General features: G+C 41.1%; 1 protein-coding gene across 1 annotated transcript in view; it reads right to left on the reverse strand.

Moving 5' to 3' along the window:
* Window positions 1-24,089, reverse strand: part of cab39 (calcium binding protein 39) — a 60,339-nt gene extending 36,250 nt beyond the window's left edge. Inside the window, exon 1 of the mRNA XM_078410818.1 lies at window positions 23,837-24,089. The gene's annotated coding sequence lies outside the window, so the exon portion shown is untranslated. The remainder of the gene's footprint in view (window positions 1-23,836) is intronic.
* Window positions 24,090-24,425: the final 336 nt, after the last annotated feature.

The raw sequence follows: 24,425 nt of genomic DNA on the forward strand, positions 1-24,425 counted from the left end.
TTGTGGTACTTGTACATTTTTTATTTGCACCCTCTCTCCGTAGCTCTATTTCACACTGTTCATTTTCTCTGCTGCACTACCAGATGTACTTATGTATGGTGTGATTTATTTGGATAGCACACAGAACAAAATTTTGTACTGAACACCAAAGGCAAACTATGATTTAAGAAAAATATCAATTTGGATCCGATTCCCTGGGATTTAGATGGCAAAGGGGTGATTTGATCTAAGTTTAAGACTCAGAAGAATTGATGGGTGAAATAAATCTATATATTTGAAACGTTCAAAGGATCTGGAGACAACGGCCAAAAATTAGAGCCAAGCTTTCAAAAGTTATGTTGGATAACTTGCATGCTAAGTGGAATATGTTTGAAAAGTTCTTCCGTAAGTGGCAATTGACGAGAGGTTAATTGTCAATTTTAAATCAGAGCTTGATGGTTTTTGTTTAAAAAAAAACTACACTGGGGCAAAAGCAGATACATTGAGTTATGGTCATAAATCAGCTCAAGAGAAAACGTATCTAGTTATTCATCGAGATATTCTTAATCATAAGGTGGGGACCTTAATCTATATTGCACATAGATGAAAAGCAGAATGAGAATGAGAACAAGCTCCCCTTTGCTGAGAATGGTGGATCCCTTTTCAAATAAACATTAAGTACTTAGATCATTTGGATTCAGTGTGCATGCACCAACATTTTAAACTAGAATGACAGCAGACAAGTAAACAAGGCCATCAGACCCACAATGCTAAATAGTTGATGGTTCTATTTGACAACCCCAAATTATAATAACATTTGCAGACTTCGAAGATTATACATTCAAGCAAAACTGGCACAGAACTAGGCACAATATAACTTGTCTTGGGTTTCTAAGCTAAGATAACAAATGATTTTGTGCTGCCAATTATCTAGAAATGTGGACAATGTATATGAATGCCAAAAGGATGAGCTCTCATTGCCTGTGTTGCTCAAAGCAACAATAGGGCTTATTCATATTTCAAAATGCAGTAATCTGAGAACAGTTGTTATTTTCTCAGGAAAGGGAAATAATTTAGTTGCCTCTGAGTTTTCATTTATGATCTAACTAGGGACTCAAATTATTTCAAAGCTGGCAATAAACTAATCTAAAATAAAACTTGAGAGTACAGAACAAAAGGCAAGATCCAACACGATAATGATTTCCAGTTATAAAAACTATTCTTTTGTTAAATGACATTAAAATGTATAGAAGGGCAGATTTTCTAACTCAGTCTGTCTTGGGGTCAGAACCCAACCCAATTTGAAGGGTCTCGACCCAAAACGTCACCCATTCCTTCTCTCCAGAGGTGCTGCCTGTCCTGCTGAGTTACTCCTGCTTTTTGTGTCTACCTTCGATTTAAACCAGCATCGCAGTTCTTTCCTACACAGTATGAATATTGATTTCTCTAACTTCAAGTAACCCTTGCATCCCCTCTGGTATAGATGCATTAACAGTGAAAAGAACAAATTGTTCAGATACACCAAACTTTTTTGTAGCAATCCTGATACTCCCAACATCATTGAAAATGAACGGGGGGAAACAAAATAGGTCAAACAGATAGACTTAAAATTCACTCTCTTCTCAATCTTCTCCAGACTATGCCACCTCTGATGTTCTTCTGCACTGGTGGTTTTCTCCCTCCCCCAACTTCCTCTGCTCCATTTTCACAAGCACAGCACGTAAAAGCCACAGCTTTAGGAACTTCCTGCCCATAATACCTCAATCTGTTCTCCCCCTTTCCAACATATGACTATCTTCTGAGAACTATTTCTTAGAGCAAGCTCTTAACATTATCTTCCCTTCTGCAAAGCACAAAGAACATGAAGAAATCGAGAAACATTTACAATAGAAGGTGCTCATTTACCTAATTTGTGCCGATCAATAAAAAGAGTCAGCCTCATCCCACAACGCAGTGAAGTCTGTAGCCCTGCAGGTCATGCTCTTCACCAATACTTAATGTACAATACTTATTACAATGTAATCAGGATTCTGCTTTAACCACCCTTTCAGACAGTGAAATCCACATCCCCACTTTATTTCCACTCCCAATCTTCTACTTTTAATTCTACATCCTGTTTTTTTGGACCCACTGCTGAAAGAGAATCGTCTTTCCAATTTGCGCCATCTTGGCACTCAAGTCTCCCTTTAGCCGAAGAGCTTCAGACTCTCCAATCATCTAAAACTGGCAACACCTCAAACCTCATCCACATATTACCAATGCAATCATATTATTCCATACCCTACACAGTAGTCAAGCTGTGATCCAACTAGCATTGTATATAAACATAGCACAAAAAGCAAGGAAATTTGTGTTTGGTAGATTATTTATTTGTTGTAACAATGCTTCTTGGCAATAAATCTTATACCGTTGGAAAGCCTGTTTATTTCCCTTTTAAATGGTGCCACATTTGTAAGGAACATGCATTTGTGGGATGAGCAGCAGAGCTGAGTATATGGGTTGCGCCCATGAAAAATTTGCCAAATCTTCTCTGCCAATGCCAAACAGCTTATTCTGCTGTTGCTATTGACTCTTGTTTTGAGCTTCTGGTACCCCCAGGTGCTGACAATCAGGTGCCTGTGAGCATCTGTGAGCATGGGCCCTGCTACAGTGGTCAGTAGGTGTCTGCTCCAAGAATCGGCATGCCACGTTTGACTAATCTGGATAGGGCCCGTGTGATAGGGCAACTTCAAGCTGGTGTTCCGCAAAACCAAGTTGCGGCATTATTTGGAGTGAGCCCTAGTACCATCTCCAAAGTGAAGGCCAAGTTCCATATAACGGGGGATGTCAGAGACAGGCCGCAAAGTGGGCATCCCAAGAAGACGACACCCGAAGAAGACCGTTTCCTCACCCAGACAATTCGGAACAGACTGCACGCAGTCGATCTCCGGTCTCATAGGGTGCCAGGCTGTTGTGGCTGTGTATGGTTCTTCCACACGTTACTGAGGCTCCTGTTTATTAAATGAATAAATTGTTAAATTGCCAATATGTCTTGTTTCTTCAGACTTCAATCATCCAATCCACCAAACAACACCGAACAAGAGTCAATGACAGAATAAGCTGTTTGGCATTGGCAGAGAAGATTTGGCAGATTTTTCATGGGCGCAACCCACATACTCAGCTCTGCTGCTCATCCCACAAATGCATGTTCCTTACAAATGTGGCACCATTTAAAAGGGAAATAAACAGGCTTTCCAACGGTGTAAGATTTATTGCCAAGAACCATTGGCTCCACTACATTAATATCCTCCCAGTTTCCTTCCCTCCTTGTACCGCCTTGAATGCATTTCCTTGGATTAAATTGATACATTTTTCATCCAAATGATCAGATCACGTTTCTCTGCCCAGTTAACTCAAATTCAATTTGGTATCTACAGACTTCTTTCTCACCTCTCTACATTCAAAGTTGCGAGGCCTTTTCTTCTAAATAAAAACATTTAAAATGCCTCCAATAGTCAAGAAGACATTTAAATACCCAGATGCTTTAATTTCAAAAGCAGATTAAAACATTACAAAATTAAAAATCTCTCTCCTAATCAGCAGGTTGTAAATTCATATCTAAATGAATTGGGGCTCCAACCTTGCGCTAAGTATTGCCAGCTGAGTATAGAAGAGGCAAATTTACTGGCATAATGCAGGGGAATTCCACCACTACTAACCTCTGCTGTTGGACTCCATGAAGTTCAGTAATGAAACCAGTTGACAGATGTACATGCATCAGTTACTTAATACTTCCCAGAGAGAGACCCATGGAAGCCTAGAAATCTACTAGCTGAGAAGTTGATGTGGTTCCCTACAGAATTACCAGCATCTATATTTCTAATAAAACAAAATGTGTATTTACAAATTAACTAGAAAAACTATTGTGGGTAAACTTGAGTGAGGAAGTGAATCACTTAGATTTGTGCATGGTAATTCACAGAAAACACAAGATAACTGAAGTCTTACAGGAAAAATAACATCAAATCATGTTACATGGAATAGTTATTGACACCCACTTCCATTATTTTGCTAGATTAACTCCATTTTAAGAGCAGCCAGTTTATTTGAATTTCCCACCATGCTTTCATCTAAACTAATGACACCAGAAATAAACCAATAAAGTCTCTTCCAGATTAATGACTAGGGTAGTTCACATGCAATTGGTCCACCTTCCTCCCAAAATTAATCTGTATTATTCTCCTGTGTCTCGCTTCTAATCCCTCTCCAAACACATTTGTTCTCTCAAGTTTGTACCCATTTAACCACCAACAGCCAATTCTCCTTCCTTGCTCCCAAATGCCCCACATTTTTTAATCTCCCCTTGTAAATTACCACTAAGTTCAGGTATCATTCTATAAAGCCATGACCCTTCAAATGACTAATAACATTCCCGAAGTGTGATGTCACAACCACTCATTGTACTCCAGTACAGTCCACTCAGTGATTCAATGGTACTTTATTGTCACATGAACTTAGGTTCAGTGAAATTCTCTTTTTTTGCATACTAATCAATAAATCGTACTATATACACAATAATACCCAAGTACAAGCATGCAATAATTGTTGTGTAAGAATAGATTATACCGAGGCAGTGCACAAAGAGGCGCTACATTTCCAGCACCATTTTGTAATCCTTCAAGTTTCAAAGATTTTAAAAGTGTAGTCTTATCTTGGCCTTAAAGACCAGTGGCCCTGTGGCAATACTGGGCGGTGTTGCAAGGGTCGGCACTCAATGATATTGCAGCCCACCTTGAAGGCACTGGAGGCAATGCCCTGGTCCCTATCCTACACAACCTTTATAATTGCAGTGCCCTCCATAATGTTTGGGACAAAGACCCATCATTTATTTATTTGCCTCTGTACTCCACAATTTGAGATTTGTAATAGAAAAAAAATCACGTGGTTAAAGTGCACATTGTCAGATTTTATTAAAGGCCATTTTTATACATTTTGGTTTCACCATGTAGAAATTACAGCTGTGTTCATACATAATCCCCCCATTTCAGGGCACCATAATGTTTGGGACACATGGCTTCATGGGTGTTTGTAATTGCTCAGGTGTGTTTAATTGCCTCCTTAATGCAGGTATAAGGGAGCTCTCAGCACCTAGACTTTCCTCCAGTCTTTCCATCACCTTTGGAAATTTTTATTGCTGTTTATCAACATAAGGACCAAAGTTGTCCCAATGAAAGTCAAAGAAGCCATTATAAGACTGAGAAACACGAATAAAACTGCTAGAGACATCAGCCAAACCTTAGGCTTTCCAAAATCAACTGTTTGGAACATCATTACGAAGAAATCCAAGACCGCAGAGGATTCAACACCTGTTCCTTTACCTCCCCCCTCGACTCCATCCAAGGACCCAAACAGTCTTTCCAGGTGAGGCAGAGGTTCACCTGCACCTCCTCCAACCTCGTCTATTGTATCCGCTGTTCCAGATGTCAACTTCTCTACATCGGCGACACCAAATGCAGGCTCGGCGATCGTTTCGCTCAACATCTTCGCTCAGTCCACCTTAACCAACCTGATCTCCCGGTGGCTCAGCACTTCAACTCCCCCTCCCACTCTCAGTCTGACCTTTCTGTCATGGGCCCCCTCTATTGTCATAGTGAGGCCCAACGCAAATTGGAGGAACAGCATCTCATATTTCGCTTTGGCAGCTTACATCCCAGCGGTATGAACATTGATTTCTCTAACTTCAGATAGTTCCTCTGCCCCTCTCTTTCCCCTCCCCTTTCCCAGTTCTCCCACTGTCTTCCTGTCTCCAACTAGATCCTATCTTTATCCCACCCCCTCCCCTGACATCAGTCTAAAGAAGGGTCTCGACTCGAAACGCCATCCATTCCTTCTCTCCCGAGATGCTGCCTGACCCGCTGAGTTACTCCAGCATTTTGTGATACCTTCGATTTGTACCTGCATCTGCAGTTATTTTCCTACACATCATTACGAAGAGAGAGAGCACTGGTGAGCTTACTTATCACAAAGGGAATGACAGACCAAGGAAGACCTCCACAGCCGATGACAGAAGAATTCTCTTTATAATAAAGAAAAATCCCCAAACACCTGTCCGACAGATCAGAAACACTCTTCAGGAGTCAGGTGTGGATTTGTCAATGACCACTCTCCGCAGAAGACTTCATGAACAGAAATACAGAGGGTACACTGCAAGATGAAAACCATTGGTTAGCCGCAAAAATAGAATGGCCGGGTTACAGTTTGCCAAGAAGTACTTAAAAGAGCAATCACAGTTCTGGAAAAAGGTCTTGTGAACAGATGAGACGAAGATTAACTTATATCAGAGTGATGGCAAGAGCAAAGTATAGAGGAGTGAAGGAACTACCCAAGATCCAAAGCATACCACCTCATCTGTGAAACACGATGGTGGGGGTGTTATGGCCAGGGCATGTATGGTTACTTATTTCATTGATGATACAACTGCTGATGGTAGTAGCATAATGAATTCTGAAGTATATAGACACATCCTATCTACTCAAGTTCAAATAAATGCCTCAAAACTCATTGGCTGGCAGTTCATTCTACAGCAAGACAATGATCCCAAACATACTGCTAAAACAACAACGTTTTTCAAAGCTAAAAAATGGTCAATTCTTGAGTGGCCAAGTCAATCACCCAATCTGAGCCCAATTGAGTATGCCTTTTATATGCTGAAGAGAAAACTGAAGGGGACTAGCCCCCAAAACAAGCATAAGCTAAAGATGGCTGCAATACAGGCCTGGCAGAGCATCACCAGTGAAGATACCCAGCAACTGGTGATGTCCATGAGTTGCAGACTTCAAGCAGTCATTGCATGCAAAGTATAAACAAAATACTAAACATCACTACTTTCATTTACATGACATTGCTGTGTCCCAAACATTATGGTGCCCTGAAATGGGGGGACTATGTATAAACACTGCTGTAATTTCTACATGCTGAAACCAAAATGTATAAAAATGGCTTTTATTAAAATCTGACAATGTGCACTTTAAGCACATGTGATTTGTTCTATTACAAATCTCAAATTGTGGAGTACAGAGGCAAATAAATAAATGATGGGTCTTTGTCCCAAACATTATGGAGGGCACTGTAAGTGTGGATCTCACTCTAAATATCAAGCTTAAAACATCTGATACTACAAAGAATAGAACACAATCATTTAAAACACTGAAAAGTTGCTTTCTTTGTTTTCTTTTAAAACTCAGTTGAATAACTTTAAGACTCAGTGTGTGAATAAGTCAACAAGCTAAACGAATCACTGGAAAATATTACACCTAATATTGTCTCCACATCAAGCAGCAAACGTAGTTTAATTGATGAATGGAAGAACAAGCATCAATACTTGACACTTATCAAAACATTTCACAAAAACGTAAAATTTGTTGGCAGATCAAAACCTCGTTATTTTCAAGGTATTTGTGGCTATAAAAATCAAGTGCTAAAAAGCAGTCATTCTAAGAGAACACAATATATTAAAAGTGAAATGTAATTTGTCAGTTGCCATCAAATACCTTGTCCCAGATGACAAAATAAAATTGCAACGTACCATATCACATGCCATCTAGCTTTGTTTTAAACAAACAAGCAAGATTAAAGGTAACTGGCTGCAATGTTATGCATCATTTTCGGTCGGAAGGCTTGACAGGTCACTTCAAGAGCAATCAGCTCTTCCCACTTCCATGCCTTCTCCGTAGCTTTACAGGGCTTAATTTCCTTTCTGGTACTTATCTGGATCCCAGATCCATTCCCTCTCTTCAAAGAAGATCCTTCTTTAGGTAGGAAATCCAGATGGATTAATGAAAGGGAAATGATGTTTAGCAAAACTGTTAGCCTTTTGAGGTTTAAATTAGCAAACTAGAAGAGGGCAAAGAAGTAGATGTGGCATATATGGACATGGTGACCTTATATAATTGAAACAAGACATTATTCCTGCAATCAAATTCTCTTGCAAAAACAAACACCATCCAATGTTCTGACTGTAAGCTTTCAATGATTTCCATACAGGCCTATCCTAGCTCCCCTGGGCCGTTCCATTTCTGACCAGTTGAAAAAATAGCCTGCTTTATTTATTTTCTGCCAAGTAGGTAAGATCACATTTTTCTGCATTTTGCTCCAAATGCCGCTTCCTTACCCATTTACTTGGTCTGCCTATATCCCCCAGGTGCCCCTGTGCACCTGCCTCAGCTCAGACCGTCAGCACATCGGCAAACATTGATACATTGTAGTTGAACTCCGCAGCCTATCCCTGAAGTAGTTTGTGAACAGCTGAGGCCCCAGCACCCATCCCTTTGGCACTCCACTAGTCACAGCCTCCCAAATAGAAAATGAGCTGTTTATAGTTTCCTTTTCCTGCAAGCAATTAAGAGGCCATTGCTCAGTGTTTTGTACGCAATTCATGACAGGATATAATGCCCAACATTATGTTCTCCTTTTGTTTTAAAAATTCAGCTTGAACATAGTACCTGATAAAAGGCCTCCTGAATGCCCAAATTTGCCTATCCACTGGTGTGCTCTCTTTTAGTCTGCAAATTTAAACCTCAAAAGACGAACTGATTTGCTAAACATCATTTTCCTTTCATATATCCATGCTGATTCTCGTCAATCCTATTATAAAGTCAATATTCTGCAAATATATCTGACTATATCATATACATACATGACTATAATACACCATTAAACATTTCAGAATAATCCCAGCATTTTCCCCATTCCAGACTCATGGCCCACAGTCCCCCAATTTCTCTCCGCCACCCTCTATTATATTTGTTACTGTTCAATCTGTGTGTACCATTCCATTTATCCTGTATTTGTACACTGTGGGCAGCTGGATTGTAATCTTGTCTAGTCTCTCCACTGACTGGATATCATTCAACAAAAAAACTTTTCATTGTACCTCGGTAAAATAATCTCTGGAATATTGATCGAAGACAACCAGACAGTGCATACTGTTTCTCCATATTCACCACCTTCAAAAACCTAGGGTGCAAGTTATCAGATCCTGGAGATTTATTGGCTTAATAGGTCATTTAGAACTGAGATGAGGAAAAACTTTTTCACAGAGAGTTGTGAATTTGTGGAATTCTCTGCCACAGAAGGCAGTGGAGGCCGATTCACTGGATGCATTCAAAAGAGAGTTAGATAGAGCTCTTAGGGCTCGCGGAATAAAGGGATATGGGGAGAAGGCAGGAACGGGGTACTGATTGTGGATGATCAGCCATGATCACATTGAGTGGTGGTGCTGGCTCGAAGGGCCGAATGGCCTACCCCTGCACCTATCGTCTATGTATCTATGTAGCTCTATTAATTTCAACAATAAAAATGTTAGTTTTACAAATACTAACCTTTTTACTAATAATAATTGGAATTCTTTAGTCACTGTAAAGTGTTAGCACTCCACTATTTCTTTGCCTTTTTTGAATGAACGTGCAGCAAACTATTTCCCTAGTATTTTGTTATTCTCTAATATTAGAATATATTTCCAAATGCACCACAGCCAACTTGTGTCTTGTTTTAGTCAAATCAAAGAATCTTGTTTGAGCCAACTACACCACATCACTTTTGATTTTTTGTGACCGTTATTGCTAGTTAATTCTCCTTATTATACAATGTTAAATTTAAAATAGCCAATTTCCTCATACTACTGATTTGGAAAACCATCTCCACTATTTCATCTTCCTCACCACTAGTTGCTTATTTAGTTTCTCCAGGAAGTAGGTCACAGATTACGAAATGTCCAATGACACACCAATAGGAGAAATACATTTAGGAAATGATTGGAATTACATACCTGACATCTGAGCTTTATGTAAATAAATCTCAATCAATAACTAATTCATAATAAGTGGCACAAATAAGGGACCCAGAAATAGCTCATTCAAGGCAGATATTTAAGACAAACTCCAAGTATTGCAAAATATTAAAGGTGTATTGAATTACCTAGCCAGAACCTCACTGAACATGAAAATACCATTAAGGGACTAAATGGCATATGTTTATCCCCATATTATTTCAGCATGCAAATCAAATTAATATGAAGTAGTAGCAAGGACTTTATTGGAAGGATAGGCCTGGATAGAGTGGATGTGGAGAGGATGTTTCCACTAGTGGGAGAGTCTAGGACCAGAGGTCATAGCCACAGAATTAAAGGACGTTCCTTTAGGAAGATGAGGAGAAAATTCTTTAGTCAGAGGGTGGTGAATCTGTTGAATTGAGAGTCACAGAAGGCTGTGGAGGCCGTCAATGGATATTTTTACAGCAGAGATAGATTCTTGATTAGTATGGGTGTCAGGGATTATGGGAAAAAGGCAGGAGAATGGGGTTAGGAGGGAGAGATGAATCAGCGATGATTGAATTAGACAGAGTAGACTTAATAGGCCGAGTGGCCTAATTCTGCTGTCACATGAACATGAACCTATTGGCATTTTTCTTCATCTTTTGAGAATTTTAGTTCACAGATTAGATTCTAAACCATGTGGTATGACAGAGCAGTTATTCTTTTTTACTAATATGAGCAAATCAGAATTAAAAATAGCATTCTATGCAAGTTTGACAACTTTAAATGACCAGATACAAGGTAAATAAACGTCGTCTTGGGTCACAGCCATATACTCAACAATGGGATGCCTTGCAATTAAAGTGTCAGAAATTGCACAGCCCAAGGGAACATTATTTAGTTGACCACAGAGTTGTGGATGAAGTGTTTTAATTTTAGTTCAAATGTGGCCCAGTAGAAATTAAACCACAGAATATATTTGGATGCTCAACCTAATTTTAGGCTGCAAATACCAGCCAGTTGATTCTTGGGTTCAGTTGGAACATGGATGTACAGACATGAGGCTTCTGTGTACCTGAATACCACTTAGTTTCAAGAGAGTCATACAGCATGGAAACAGGCTCTTCGCCCCAGCTTGCCCACGCCGACCAACATGTCGAGTCAAGTCAAATTTTATTTGTATAGCACATTTAAAAACAACCCACGTTGACCAAAGTGCTGTACATCAGTTCAGGTACTAAGAACGAACATACAATGGCACACAAACATAACAGCACATACATAAACAGTTCACAGCGCCCCCTCAGGGGGCCTCAAACGCTAGGGAGTAGAAATAGGTTTTGAGCCTGGACTTAAAGGAATTGATGGAGGGGGCAGTTCTGATGGGGAGAGGGATGCTGATCCACAGTCTAGGAGCTGCAACCGCAAAAGCGCGGTCACCCCTGAGCTTAAGCCTAGACCGCGGGATAGTGAGTAGCCCCAAGTCTGCTGACCCGAGGGACCTGGAGATAGAGTGGTGGGTTAGAAGATTTTTTATATGGGGGGGGGGGAAGCCTGTTTAGGGCTTTGTATGTGAATAGGAGGAGCTTGGTTGATTCTGTACTGTACTGGGAGCCAGTGGAGAGAGGCCAGAATCGGGGTGATGTGGTCCCTTTTACGGGTATCCGTCAGGAGTCTCGCTGTGGCGTTTTGGACCAATTGCAGGCGGGACAGGGATGATTGGCTGATCCCAGTGTATAGGGAGTTGCAGTAGTCTAGGCGGGAGGAAATGAATGCGTGGTCCCATCTACACTAGTCACACCTGCCTGGGTTTGGCCCATATCCTTCTAAACCTATCCTACTTACCTGTCTAAATGTTTTTTAAAAGTTGTAATAGTACCTGCTTCATCTCCTCCGGCAGCTCGTTCTATACAACCACCACCCTTCATGTAAAAAAAGTTATCCCTCAGGTTCCTATTAAATCTCCCCCCCACCTTAAACCTATGTCCTCTGGCTCTCGATTCCCCTACTCTGGGCAAAAGACTGTGTTTACCTAATCTATTCCTCTCGATACAGAAAATGTGAATAATTTGTATTTCTAAACTCTAACAAATAAATTAGGACATGAACTGCACTGCAAAATAATGCAGATTGGACAATTTGTGTAAAAATATTAACTTCTGTGGCAAAGTAACATGAGGAAGTCTGCCAAACCAGAGACGTTGCTTATGTTCCTCTTTCTTCCTTTTCAACGATTACAATTCCGTTTATTATGTTTGTATTTCCGCTCAGAGTCAATAAACAGTCCAATTATTTTCTTAAAACACACAGAACTGAACCTTATGAAGGCCATTTTCCATCTTAGTGCATTTTGTTTGAATCTATTAGTTAGTTTTACCATCCTATGCACAATACAACCAACACAGTACACAATTAGTTCAGCATTAAATATATTAAACAGTCAAAGTCACCCTCTTTAGAGTTCAGCAGGCCATGCTTACTAAGGAACCCAAAAGAGAAAATAGCAGTTTTAAGATTGCAAATAAAGTAAAATTACAGAAAGTTCAGTCACCTATACTACACATTTAAAATGCAACTCATTGTTTGACAGAGCTTCCATACATATCACATGCATTGAAACATGCACAAGTTTGACCATGGATTAATAGCATCTTGCAGTAAATGGCTGACCTGAATATTAGATGTTCTTTCCTCCTAGTAGTGATCATGTTCTCAGATGCTCTATCAATTGAGTAAACTCTCATTGGTTTAGGTGTACAAACTGAAGGCATTAGCAAGGGTGCTAAATTAGTACGGGTGACAAAGAAACAAGACTTGCTGCGATTCAATACCTTACTATTGAAAATAAGTTGTTAAAAGCAAAAATCCATTGCCTCTCAGCTGTCTTGTCCATCCAAAATGGAATAACTTCCAGAAGGTTTTACTGCGGGACTTTTAATAGATCAGATCTATTTTTATAACTGAAAATAACTTGGCTGACTTAAGATAGACACAAAACACTGGAGTAACTCGGTAAGGTCAGGCAGCATCTCAGGAGAAAATGGATAGGTGACGTTTTGGGCCGGGACCCTTCTTCAGACTATTGGCTTGACGAAAGATTACTTTTAAAGATTGGAATATTAAGAGCACATGACACCAAGGACAACTGCAAAAAAAAAGGAACTACCTTTGAAAGCACTTCCTCCAAACGCTTACTTCCCCAATTTTGTTCTGTACAGATAATAAATATATAATCCGTGGAATATCAAAAATCTAAGAAAATGCTTAACAATCTCCAAAGTCTAAAACGTAACAATTTTTCTCCACTCACTGTAATTGTATTTTTGAATCTATATTCACAAAATTCAAACTGCCAGTAAGACATTCCGAAGTATTAGCACAGTATTCTTCAGTATACAGGTTGATAGCAAGTTTAGCAATTCTTCAGATGTTCCTAACAGGCAATGAAGAGCAATAAACACAATAGGAAGTATCTAGCTGAGTTACATGACCTCTTACATGCAGAAGTGCTAATGTGAATGATCCACTTTAGCCTCTCCAAGATCCACACCATCAGATGGTAGTCTTCAGCCAATTTGATTTATTCCCTTTCAGATCAACGTGCTGTTGTTAGAGCCTTAGGTCTGTGGAACATCTTGGCCTTTACTACAGTTAATTGTGCTGGCAGCTAAACATGCATGAAAAGCAGCAAAGATCCAATCTGGTCCATCTCCATCAATCCATTCTCAGTCAACACTAGCCCACAGTGCCATCAAGCATCACAGACTGATCAAAAGGCTGCTTAATACACTGGCAAATTCTGACACCAGTCCCCGCTGCAATTCTGGCTCAAAAGGGATCAGAACAGCTGAATTTCAAAGGTACGTTGAGCACGACAGTACACATCAGGTCAGTATGCAACTCGAAATGGCACCAAGAGCCTCCATAAAACTAAAATCTAAAGGAGTAAGGGGAAGCTTGCTTCACATTGTGATTTAGCTAATGTAAAATGGTGTTGCAAGTATCACAGCTCAAAGATAACACTATAAACACTCTTCAAGTGGTCCCAGGTCAATTGCTTTGAAGATAATCTCCCTCCATCAATATCAGATGTTTGGATTTTTGTTGATAATTGCAGTACTCACTTCCACGTACCATTCAACAGTAACCAATCACGAACAACATCATCAAAACATGGACAAATTCCAAACTCAAATTAATCAATAGAAAATATTTATCCCATTCATCATCTCCAATAGAAGAAACAAAACATCTCCCCATGCCACAGTGACACTAGCTTCACAGAATCCTCTAACACCCTGGAAGTACCACAGTGAAGCACCACACTAAAACTATGGCTGCTTGAGATCAGAGATTGCAAATAACTGTCCCAAAATCACATAAAGCTTTCCATCATCTACAAAGCACACAAAGAACAAGATGATACTCTCCATCCACCTTCCCAAAGAAATTGTAAGTCATTAGGCCTGACACCATCCAGAACTAAATAGTAAGCAGCATCCAATTCACCAACTTAATATTCTTTCTCACCACATTCCGAAAAAAGAAACAACAATATATTTGCAAGTGAGAACCTCCTGTGCATGATTTGGCTGGTTTTGCCTGACAGATTCTGCACTTCAAAAGTACGGGACATTGTTGTAACTGCAATTCTTATCAATTGGTGCAACATGGTTGGACTGTTTAACACCTGCAAGATTTATTTCATTTCATTAAGACCTCAACTAACATTTCTCACATACAATGTTCACCTACAACACGGGCAACGATTGCAGGCATATGGAGCATCTCCTCCAAGTATTATGGGCAGCAAGGTGGCGCAGCAGTGGAGTTGCTATCTTACAGCGCTGGCAGCGGGTTCGATCCCGACTATGGGGGCTTTTTGTACGGAGTTTCTACGTTCTCCCCGTGACCGCATGGGTTTTCTCCGAGATCTTCGGTTTCCTCCCACACACCAAAGATATACAGGTTTGTAGGTTAAGTGGCTTTGTGTATGTGTAAAATTGTCCCGAGTGTGTGTAGGATAGTGTTAATGTGCGAGGATCGCTGGTTGGCGCGGACTCGGTGGGTGCTTCCGTGCTGTATCTCTAAACTAAATGAAAAAAACTAAACCAAAGACTGGGATTTTTTTCTGTACGTAATTGCCTACTGTAACAGTGAAAAAACAAGTGTGCACGACCACCTTTTCGAAGTCACTTGGGATAAAAACTACAATGACCTTGATTTGGACCCAGATTATTGAAAATAAATAAATTCAACTAGAAGCTAAGAAAATTCACTACTGTCCATTGTATATAATTTCAGGAAGAGGACCCATGCTTTAAACACATTAATTTAGAATGTAACAAATTTTGTCCTTTAATCGGTTTGACTAATTATTTTGACACCATCTGTAACTCCTGTTGAAGTTATTTTAAGCTGGTTTTATTTCCTACAAGACTGATTGTTAATCTTAGCACAGTTGCTTCTTCAATGGCTCCTCCCAAACCCAAGTCCTTTGAGGACTTAGTCAGAAGACACATGGGAACATAATCCCCATCCAAGTCAGAGCCCATCCTGAACATTATTCCTTCAATCTTTTACTGGGTCCAGAAGCTTACAATTCTCTGCATAATAGAGCTAAAGTAGCTTTTACCACAAAAATTGCAGCAATTATGGAAGGGTATTTAAAATGTTGGTCTTAACAAGCACAATTATTTTATGCATGAATAAAACCGTACACATTGTGGCACTCATTTACTAAACAAAAGTGAAAAAGAACTACATTCTTAATACTTTAGCAAATTAAATTTTGAAGCATTGACGATTTGTAGAGTCAAATTCAAAATGAGGTGCAAATGTTAAATTTGTTTATTCATTGTCAACGTGGCATTCACCAAAGATATTCTTTGATAAATTAAAGTCTCTTTCCCACCTTCTTGGTGATGTGCCTACAAGGAATGGTGCAGCCCCAAAGGTAATCAATTTACATGGCTAGGGAGCACTGTTTTTCAAAACATCTTGTAAACAATGAATTCAATCTTAATGCCAATCAGTTCACTTATTTTCTTCTGGAAAATAAATCAGCCCTACCAAACCTATGATTCCAACAACCATATCTGCCATTGGTTTCATAAATTTACTTTTAACTACAATGCGACCTGCTATGAGATATACTTGATGGGTCTCCATAGTAACAACTCAAGCATAACATAATAAACTTTAATCTCCATGGCATATTCACCCTTGCTCATTCCTCACCTCTGACAGTTAAAAACTCCACCATCATAAATTGGGATAGTTCTATACAAACGAACCAAAATAACAAATTTCAATACAACATCCTCTACAGTTGTCAGAAAAGGCCTGATACTGAAGGCACGGTGAAGTGATGTAATGTGGCCATTATTTTGAGTGCCCGCAACATACGTGGATTCATAAACTGAGAACAAGCAACACCACTTCATAACAACTAAGCCGTCAAATTTATTGTCAAATATACAAATACGGTGAGGTGCTGAGGTACAGGTACTCTGAAGATTTTGCTTGCAGAGGCATCACTGGCATTAAAATTAGTGCAAAACACAATTAGAAACAAGTCCATGGTCGCGCAAGAGGTGATCTGTAGTGTTCTTATGCCGAGGTTGGTTTTGGGTTGTGCAAGAATTTGATGGTCATAGGAAAGTAACAATTTTGAACCTGGTGATGTCAGACTCAAGGCTTCTGTACTTCCTGCCCAATGGCAGCAGTGAGAAGAGGGCATGGCCCTAATGGTGAGGATCATTGATGATAGATTCTGTCTTCTGCCTCACGTAGATGCATTGGATTGGAGGGATGGCCGCGCCCTTGGTGGACTGGGCTGAGTCCCTCACTCTCTGCAGCCTCTTACCTTCTTGTGCATTAGGATTGCTGCATCAGACCATGATCAAGCTAGCTTCTACGATGCATCTGTAAAAGTTTTCAGTGCACGCTGAATCTCTTCAAACTAATTCACAATTACATCTATGTGGTCAGCCCAGGACAGGTCATACAAGATGTTAATGTCCAGGAATTTGAAGTTGCTAACTATCTCCATCCCTCCAAAGAAAACTGGCATGGGGTCTCCCAACTTACCCTTTCTAAAGTTGACAATTAGTTCCTTGGTTTTGTTAATATTGAAGGAAAGCCTCTTGTTTGCATCAGCAATCAATCACGTCTCTGGTGTACGCTGACTCATCAGCACTTGTGATTCGACCAACAACAGTGGTGTCATCAATTGCAATGGAGCTGTGCTTAGCCAAAGGGTGTAAGGAAAATAGGGCATTCAGCTAAGCACGCAGCCCTGAGGTGCACCTGTGTTGATGGTCAGAGAGGAGCAGTTGTTGTTACAGATCAGTAAAGATTGAGGTCTGCCGATGAGGAAGTCAAGGATCCAGCTGCAAGGGAAGGTAGAGGCCCAGGTCTAGAAGCTTAGTGGTAAGTTTGGAGAGTAGGATTGTGTTGAACATAGAAACGTAGTCAATAGACAATAGGTGCAGGGGTAGGCCCTTTCAGCCCTTCGAGCCAGCACCACCATTCACCGTGATCATGGCTGATCATCCACAATCAGTAGCTGCCTTCTCCCCATATCCCTTGACTCTACTATCATTAAGAGCTCTATCTAACTCTCTCTTGAAAGCATCCAAGGAATTGGTCTCCACTGCCTTCTGAGGCAGAGTTCCACAGCTTCACAACTCTCTGAATGAAAAAGTTTTTCCTCGTCTCCGTTCTAAATGGCCTACCCCTTATTCTTAAACTGTGGCCCCTGGTTCGGGACTCTCCCAACATCGGGAATATGTTTCCTGCCTCTAACGTGTCCAATCCCTTAATAATCTTATATGTTTCAATAAGATCCCCTCTCATCCTTCTAAATTCCAGAATATACAAGCCCAGTCGCTCCAGTCTTTCTACATACGACAGTCCCGCTATTCCGGGAATTAACCTCGTGAACCTACACTGCACTCCAATAGCAAGAATGTCCGTCCTCAAATTTGGAGACCTAAACTGCGCACAGTACTCCAGGTGTGGTCTCAGTAGGGCCCTGTACAACTGCAGAAGGACCTCTTTGCTCCTATACTCAACTCCTACAGTCAATGAATAGCAGCCTGGCGTATGTGTTTCTGTTATCAAGATGGTCCAGAGCAGTGTGGGGAGCTTGTGAAATAGCATCTGCTGTCAACCTGTCATGACAATAGGCAAATTGAAGCTATTTCTATTGACTACCAGACAATAGTCATTGAGATATGTCACTGTGCTTTTCTTGGGCACTAGTATGATAGATGCCCTTTTGAAGCAGGAGGGAACCTCAGAAAACAGATTGAGGAAGAAATCTTTCCCGGAGCGAAAGATTGAAGATGTACTCGAATATTCCAGCTAGTTGTTCTGCAGAGGTCTTCAGCACTGCACCAGGTGCACTATCTGGGCCAGATGTTTTGTGTGGATTCACTCTATTCTTCTTTTCAAAGAATGCATAAAAGGCATTGGGCTTATCTGGAAGTAATACGGCTTTGCCACTTATGTTACCCAGTTTCACTGGGTTTCTAGTATGACTGGATTAGCAGTCCTAAATAGCACAATCCTAAATAGCCTACATATCTCGTGGATCATCCAGAGTTTCTGGTAAAGGCTCAGAATATTTTCACAGGTACGCACTCATCTCTGCATTTCTTTATGAAGTCGCTGATGTGTGGCATATTCATTTAGGTCCACCAGCGAATCTTTGAATCTGACCCAGTCCACCAATATGAAGCAGGCCAATAACTGCTTCTCTGCTTCTTCTAATCAGTTCTTCATAGTTCACTTTGCCAATGCAATGCTTTGCAGTCTCGACCTGTACCCAGGAAGCAGCAGCATAGCCAGGTGATCAGATTTTCCAAAGTGCAGGCAAGGAATGAAGCAATAGGCATTTCCGATGGTGCTATGGCAGTGGTCAAGTGTGTCATACCCTCAGATGTTTTGATTGTAGTTAAAGACTTCTTCAAGCCAACGTGTTTGCTGTCCCCTGCGATGATGAGGAAGATGTGTCTTTCAATTAACTTTCATCCCAAAGATAATTTCCAATAAAAACAAATGTATCCACAATCAATAGATTAAAGGCAAGCAGCAAAGTTGTGGACATTTAGTCAGGAACAATAGAGAACAACCAGGCACTGACGTGATCTTTGAGAATCGCCATCTTTGATTCTGGTAGCACAAATCCAAGTTTGAAAAAATCAAAGATGGACAATCCAAGCATGCTAATGTTTGACATTTTGATAGTTCCTAATCTAATTATTGCAGTGCTAATGAGAATTGATATATCCAGGTGAAGCCAATCACCTTATCCTCCTCAAAGTAATGAAAGACACAATTGGCTATGCTATCAATTCATCATTAATTTGCTTCATGAGATTCAGTTTAGATTCTTAAACTCAAAATCCCAAATCCTTCACATAGACATGTTCGCAAAATATGCAAGAAAAGTTCAATCAAATTCAATTACTATCAAACTTGGCATCGAGGAACATTAGCAAAATAAGCTTCAATGGGAACATCATCCAGTTATATTTGACACACGACACTGGTTGTCCAGGCAAAACACCATGCTTCGAGAGCACCCTCAGTTCGTTGCTTCCTGTCTTAAAGTGCCAAGGATACATGACTTACAATTCTACAATGCTCAAATACATTCAGAAACACTCTAAATGGAGCCAAACACACTACATCACTGCATAATCAGAAAATTATGCCTCAATCCAGAACATGCACCACTTCATCCAGATCACCAAGAGTAGCAACTTCATAGGCCAACTTCCACAGACCAAGTTTTACAGCTGACTTTGCAAATATCTGCAAACTTCTTTTCATGATCATCCTGGAATTACATACTTGTCCCCAGCCAATTTGATTTGCACCGCATAATATCAAAAACACTTGAAACAGCAAAATCTAGAAGACCTGATAGCATCATGCTCCAGCACTTTAGACCTATGCTCCTTAACTTCCTACATCATTAGCCAAGTTAATCCATTACCGTTACTTGACTGCATTGTCAGTTGCCAAAACAATGTCCAGGCACATCTTGCTCACGATAAGGACAAATCCAATTCATCTAATTATCAACTACCCAAAATACAGATTGCAACATTCCCTTTTCATGGCAGGGAAGCAAATTTTAAACTGGTGTGTTAAAGTGTAATCGCCTTCTTCCCTCAAGACAAACTTGCTTCATGGTCCAACGCCATAGAAGGCAGACGCTCGCCTCTCACCCTGGCTATCAGTATATCCTGGCAGGGTGCTGATCAACATAGGACTATGCACCACAGCTTCTCTTCTGCTGATGACACATTTGAAACTTCCAAGATATGTGATGGCATTACTGCCAAATTCCGCAGCACTATCTCACAGCTCCAGAATCACACACACCATGATCTGGCACTACATCTTTTCATTATGCAATCTGAAGGGAGGATGTTTAGTTTAGTTCATTATTGTCACATGCACCGAGGTGCAGTGAAAAGCTGTTTTGTTGTGTGCTATCCATTCAGCAAAAAGACATCATTACATGATTACAATCAAGTCGTCTACAGTGTACAGATACGGGATGAAGGGAATAACATGTAGTGCAAGATAAAGTCCAGTAAAGTCTGAAGGCCTCCAACGAGGTAGATGGTAGGTCAGGACTGCTCTTTAGTTGGTGATAAAATGGTTCAGTTGGCTAGTAAGAAACTATCCCCAAACCTGGAGGGATCAGATGACCAGCGTTCAATTCCATTCACACGTTTTCAGTGTGAAGTGGCCCATGCCTGAATTCAGCAAGGGGGACACAATTCAGCCTCTTTTTTGCCCAGTAACCTGACTCCTGCCACTCTAACCGATGGAGTCACCATTCCTTCTGCAAACTAAAATTATAGAGCAATTTCAATGGCTAGATATTGTCATTGATTACTGCACGACTGATGTATGATAGATCAAAAATACACTGGAAAATAAATGCACAAAGGGAACTGAAGCAACTGCACAGTCATGGAGCTTGCTGAAACAACATCAAAGCATGACATTTTGTGTACACAATTTCCTAACTTGCAATCACTGCTGTTATCATTGGAAATTTGGTGTCTCACCAGCAGAGTTACTCCAGCTTTTTGTGTCCATCTTCGATTTTTAAAGACTGTTCGATATTTCCCCCATTGATAACACTACATATATTTATTTCCTTTAAAAACAACTGATTGCACAGTAGCACAAATTTTTCAGTAAACCTAGCGTGTTTAAAGGGAGCAGGAAAATGAGCTCAGGGGAGTTTAAGAGGAGCAGAAACTCGAACACAGTACATTTCTGCTTGAGTTTTTCCAACATCAAAACAAGTGTTCCCTGACCCCAGTCCGCACTCCAAAATAATGCGGGAGTTAGATGCCAAATCATCAGGATTCCTCAACAATCAGTTAACGGTTTATCAGAATTGTACTGCAGTATCGTTTAAAACAATGAATCAATTTATTCGTTAAAATGCAAGAATTGGGTACAAGGTCATGAGGATTAGCTTTCCTTTCAGTTGAGGCAACTGGACAAAAGAATCAGTAATTTAGCGTAGAACATTTAAAAAAATTCTAACTTTATATCTAAAATAAGGTAATGTTTGCATTAATACACACCTAATACAGGTAGTTCACCTATAACCAGATAGTTGTGTTCCTAAGAAACCTCCTGTGACAAAAAATCAAGTGAGAAAAACAATTGACAATGTGGATGGGGAAAAAGCAGTTTCAGGGGGAAAAAAATAAACTCGCATACCATACAAGATTTTCAACAAGGTCTGTTTATGAACATGCTTTTGGTACTGAGAGCTAAAAATACTGAAGTTACATTACTGAAGTAAGTTACATTGTGCGATGATTATTGAACAATGTCAATGGAAGTGATTGCGTGTTAATTTTAATGACTACCTGTGGTGAACTGACATGACTGTGTTCTTATGAGACATTGGTGTCTTGATTACTGTGGGAAGGTTATATAGAAACGTTTCTTTCCTTTAGGTTTTTTTTTTACAGGAAACAGCGATGTGCTAAGTGAGCTACCAGATAATACAAGGCCTTGCACTCACCCACAGTCAAATTAGTTAGACAAGATTGCTGTATTCGACTATTTTTGTGGCATACTCTTGTCAACTGTATCTAGCACTGATCAACCACACACCAGTTTTACAAATAATAAATATAAGATTCAAATATTACAAGTGAAAACTTAACACCAGCACTTTGCAGGTTAACAGAATCAGTGGCATATTAGTGGATCATGCAATTCAGATGACAGCTCAAAATAACAGAGTAAAACCCATGTGCTAAGTCACAATGTTAAGTAGATGGCAATAAAAATATATAAAATTACTCAAACGCTCGTAAAAAGCAGATTTAGAAAGCTATCCAGATTGACCTAACAGATCAGAATATGCACAATCAGTTCCAATTGCAAGCTACACGACCACGCAAGCAGCAGGGAACAGCGGGCAGGGGTAGCTTGCTGATGCAGCAGGTAACACGGCTGCCTCAAATCCAGAAATCCGCATTCAATCCCTTTCTCTGCTGCTGCCTGTGAGGAAAATGCATTTTTCTTGTGCTCTCGTACTCGTTACCTCCAACATTCCAAATATATAATGTTGAAACAAGGAACTGCGGATGCTGGTGTACTAAGGACACAAAATGCTGGAGTAATTCAGCAGGTCAGGCAGCATCTCTTGGAGAATATGGATAGGTGACATTTTGGTCGAGATCCTTCTTCAGACTGAATTCGGGGATGGGAGGGAAGAAACAGAAGCGTGCTCTTTCCTCCCATCCCTGCAATCAGTCTGAAGAAAGGGTCTTGACCCAAAGAGTCACCTGTCCATGTTATTCAGGGATGATGCCTGACCCGCTGAGTTACTCCAGCAATGTGTCTTTTCAAAGATATAATCATTGCAAGGTTAATCGCGTAGGTTGGTCGGTGAAGCATCAGAGGGGAGATGATGTACGCATGCAAGACAATGAGTACCAGGAAACAAGCAGAGAATCAAATTGTCAGCGTTTCTCAAAGCAGGAATAGACTCAGTGGGCAATATCACTTCCTTCTATGTCATATTATAGTTAACATTGTTGCTAACTTTGCAGATGAAACTAAAGTTGTCATTATAATAAAGCTGTCATTATAATGTGTAACAGTCTGAGGAAGCAAATCTCAGTTTACAACAGGATCCAGATCATTTGGGAATGTGGGCCAAGGAATGGCAAATGGAATTTAATTTTGGCAAATGTGAGGTATGCACATTGATACATCAAATCAGGGCAGGACATACACTATAAATAATAAAACAGATTGGTGTGGAAGAGAGAGGTCTGGGAGTACAGGTGCAACACAAGTATCAAGGTGGTAAATGTAAGAAAACAACTGCAGATGCTGGTACAAATCGAGGTATTTATTCACAAAATCCTGGAGTAACTCAGCAGGTGGTAAATGTGGTGTTTGATGTGCATATCTTCATTGTGAATGGTATTGTGTACAATAGTTGGGACATCATTTAATGGGAAAGGGCAGGGGGAACCAGGAGGTGGGAACATGCAGGAGCCTGCCGGACACAGGCAGGGGGTAAATCGGGTGGGGCGGGGGAGGACGACGTTGGAGGGGAAAGAGCAGTCAAGGGCCAGAAAGACCAGAGGTTGGAGGCCAGAGGGATGGGCAGGGAGATATAGTGGGGTGGAGACGAGCACACACAAGCCATGGTGCATAAGGGGTGAGGGTCCATGCACAGCCACAGGTCAGGGGGACAGGGGTGGGGTGGGGTGGGGTGGGGTGGGGGCGAGGAAAGGGCAGAGGCCTAGAGTTCGTGAGGAGGGTTGGGGTAGGGGGAGAAAGAGATGGATCGGGTAGACGGCTGTCCGTGTAATCGGGCAGCGCTCCCCTCCCCGCTGGGCACAAGTCGGTGGCCGCCCTCCGCCGGCTGTGTGGGCAGAGGGCGGGGTTGCCCAGTGCAGTGGGCGACGGGGAGGCCGGCCGGCCTGGCGGGCGGGCGGAGCTGGAGGAGCCGAGGCTGCGGGCCTGCTGCTTCAGCTGGCGACTCACCGTTGCTGGGGTGAGCTCCCTGGGCCTGGCCTCTGCGTGCGGCCTGCGATGCCGGTGGTGCGGCGGCGCTGCCTCCTCCCTCCTTCCACCCTCCCTCCTTCCACCTCCTCACTCTCTCTCCTTCCTTCCCTCTTCCTACTCACTCTCTCTCTTTCTTTCTCTCTCTCTCTCTTTCTTTCTTTCTTTCTTAATTTCTTTCTTTCTCTCTCACTCACACTCTCTCCCCACCCCGGCTCTGCTCGCCGCAGCTTCCTTCTCCTCACGCACCACGCACGGCAGGAGACGCATGGGGCAAGGAGTGACGCGTGACGAAAGACGCACGACGAGGGGGGGGCGGCGCACGACGCCCCACGTATCGTCGTGAGAGGAAGGGCGTGACGCAAGACGCACGACGCCCTACGTTTCGCGTCACCAGGCAGATGGTCAGAAGGAAAAGGTTCAAAGGTCTGCTTATTGTCACGTGTCAAGTCAAGTTTATTTGTCACATGCACATACACGATGTGCAGTGAAATGAAAGTGGCAATGCCTGCGGATTGTGCACAAAAAAAGAATTACAGTTACAGCATATAAATACAGTTAATACAGAGAA

The sequence above is a fragment of the Rhinoraja longicauda genome, chromosome 13 (assembly GCF_053455715.1).
Source record: "Rhinoraja longicauda isolate Sanriku21f chromosome 13, sRhiLon1.1, whole genome shotgun sequence".
NCBI lineage: Eukaryota > Metazoa > Chordata > Chondrichthyes > Rajiformes > Arhynchobatidae > Rhinoraja > Rhinoraja longicauda.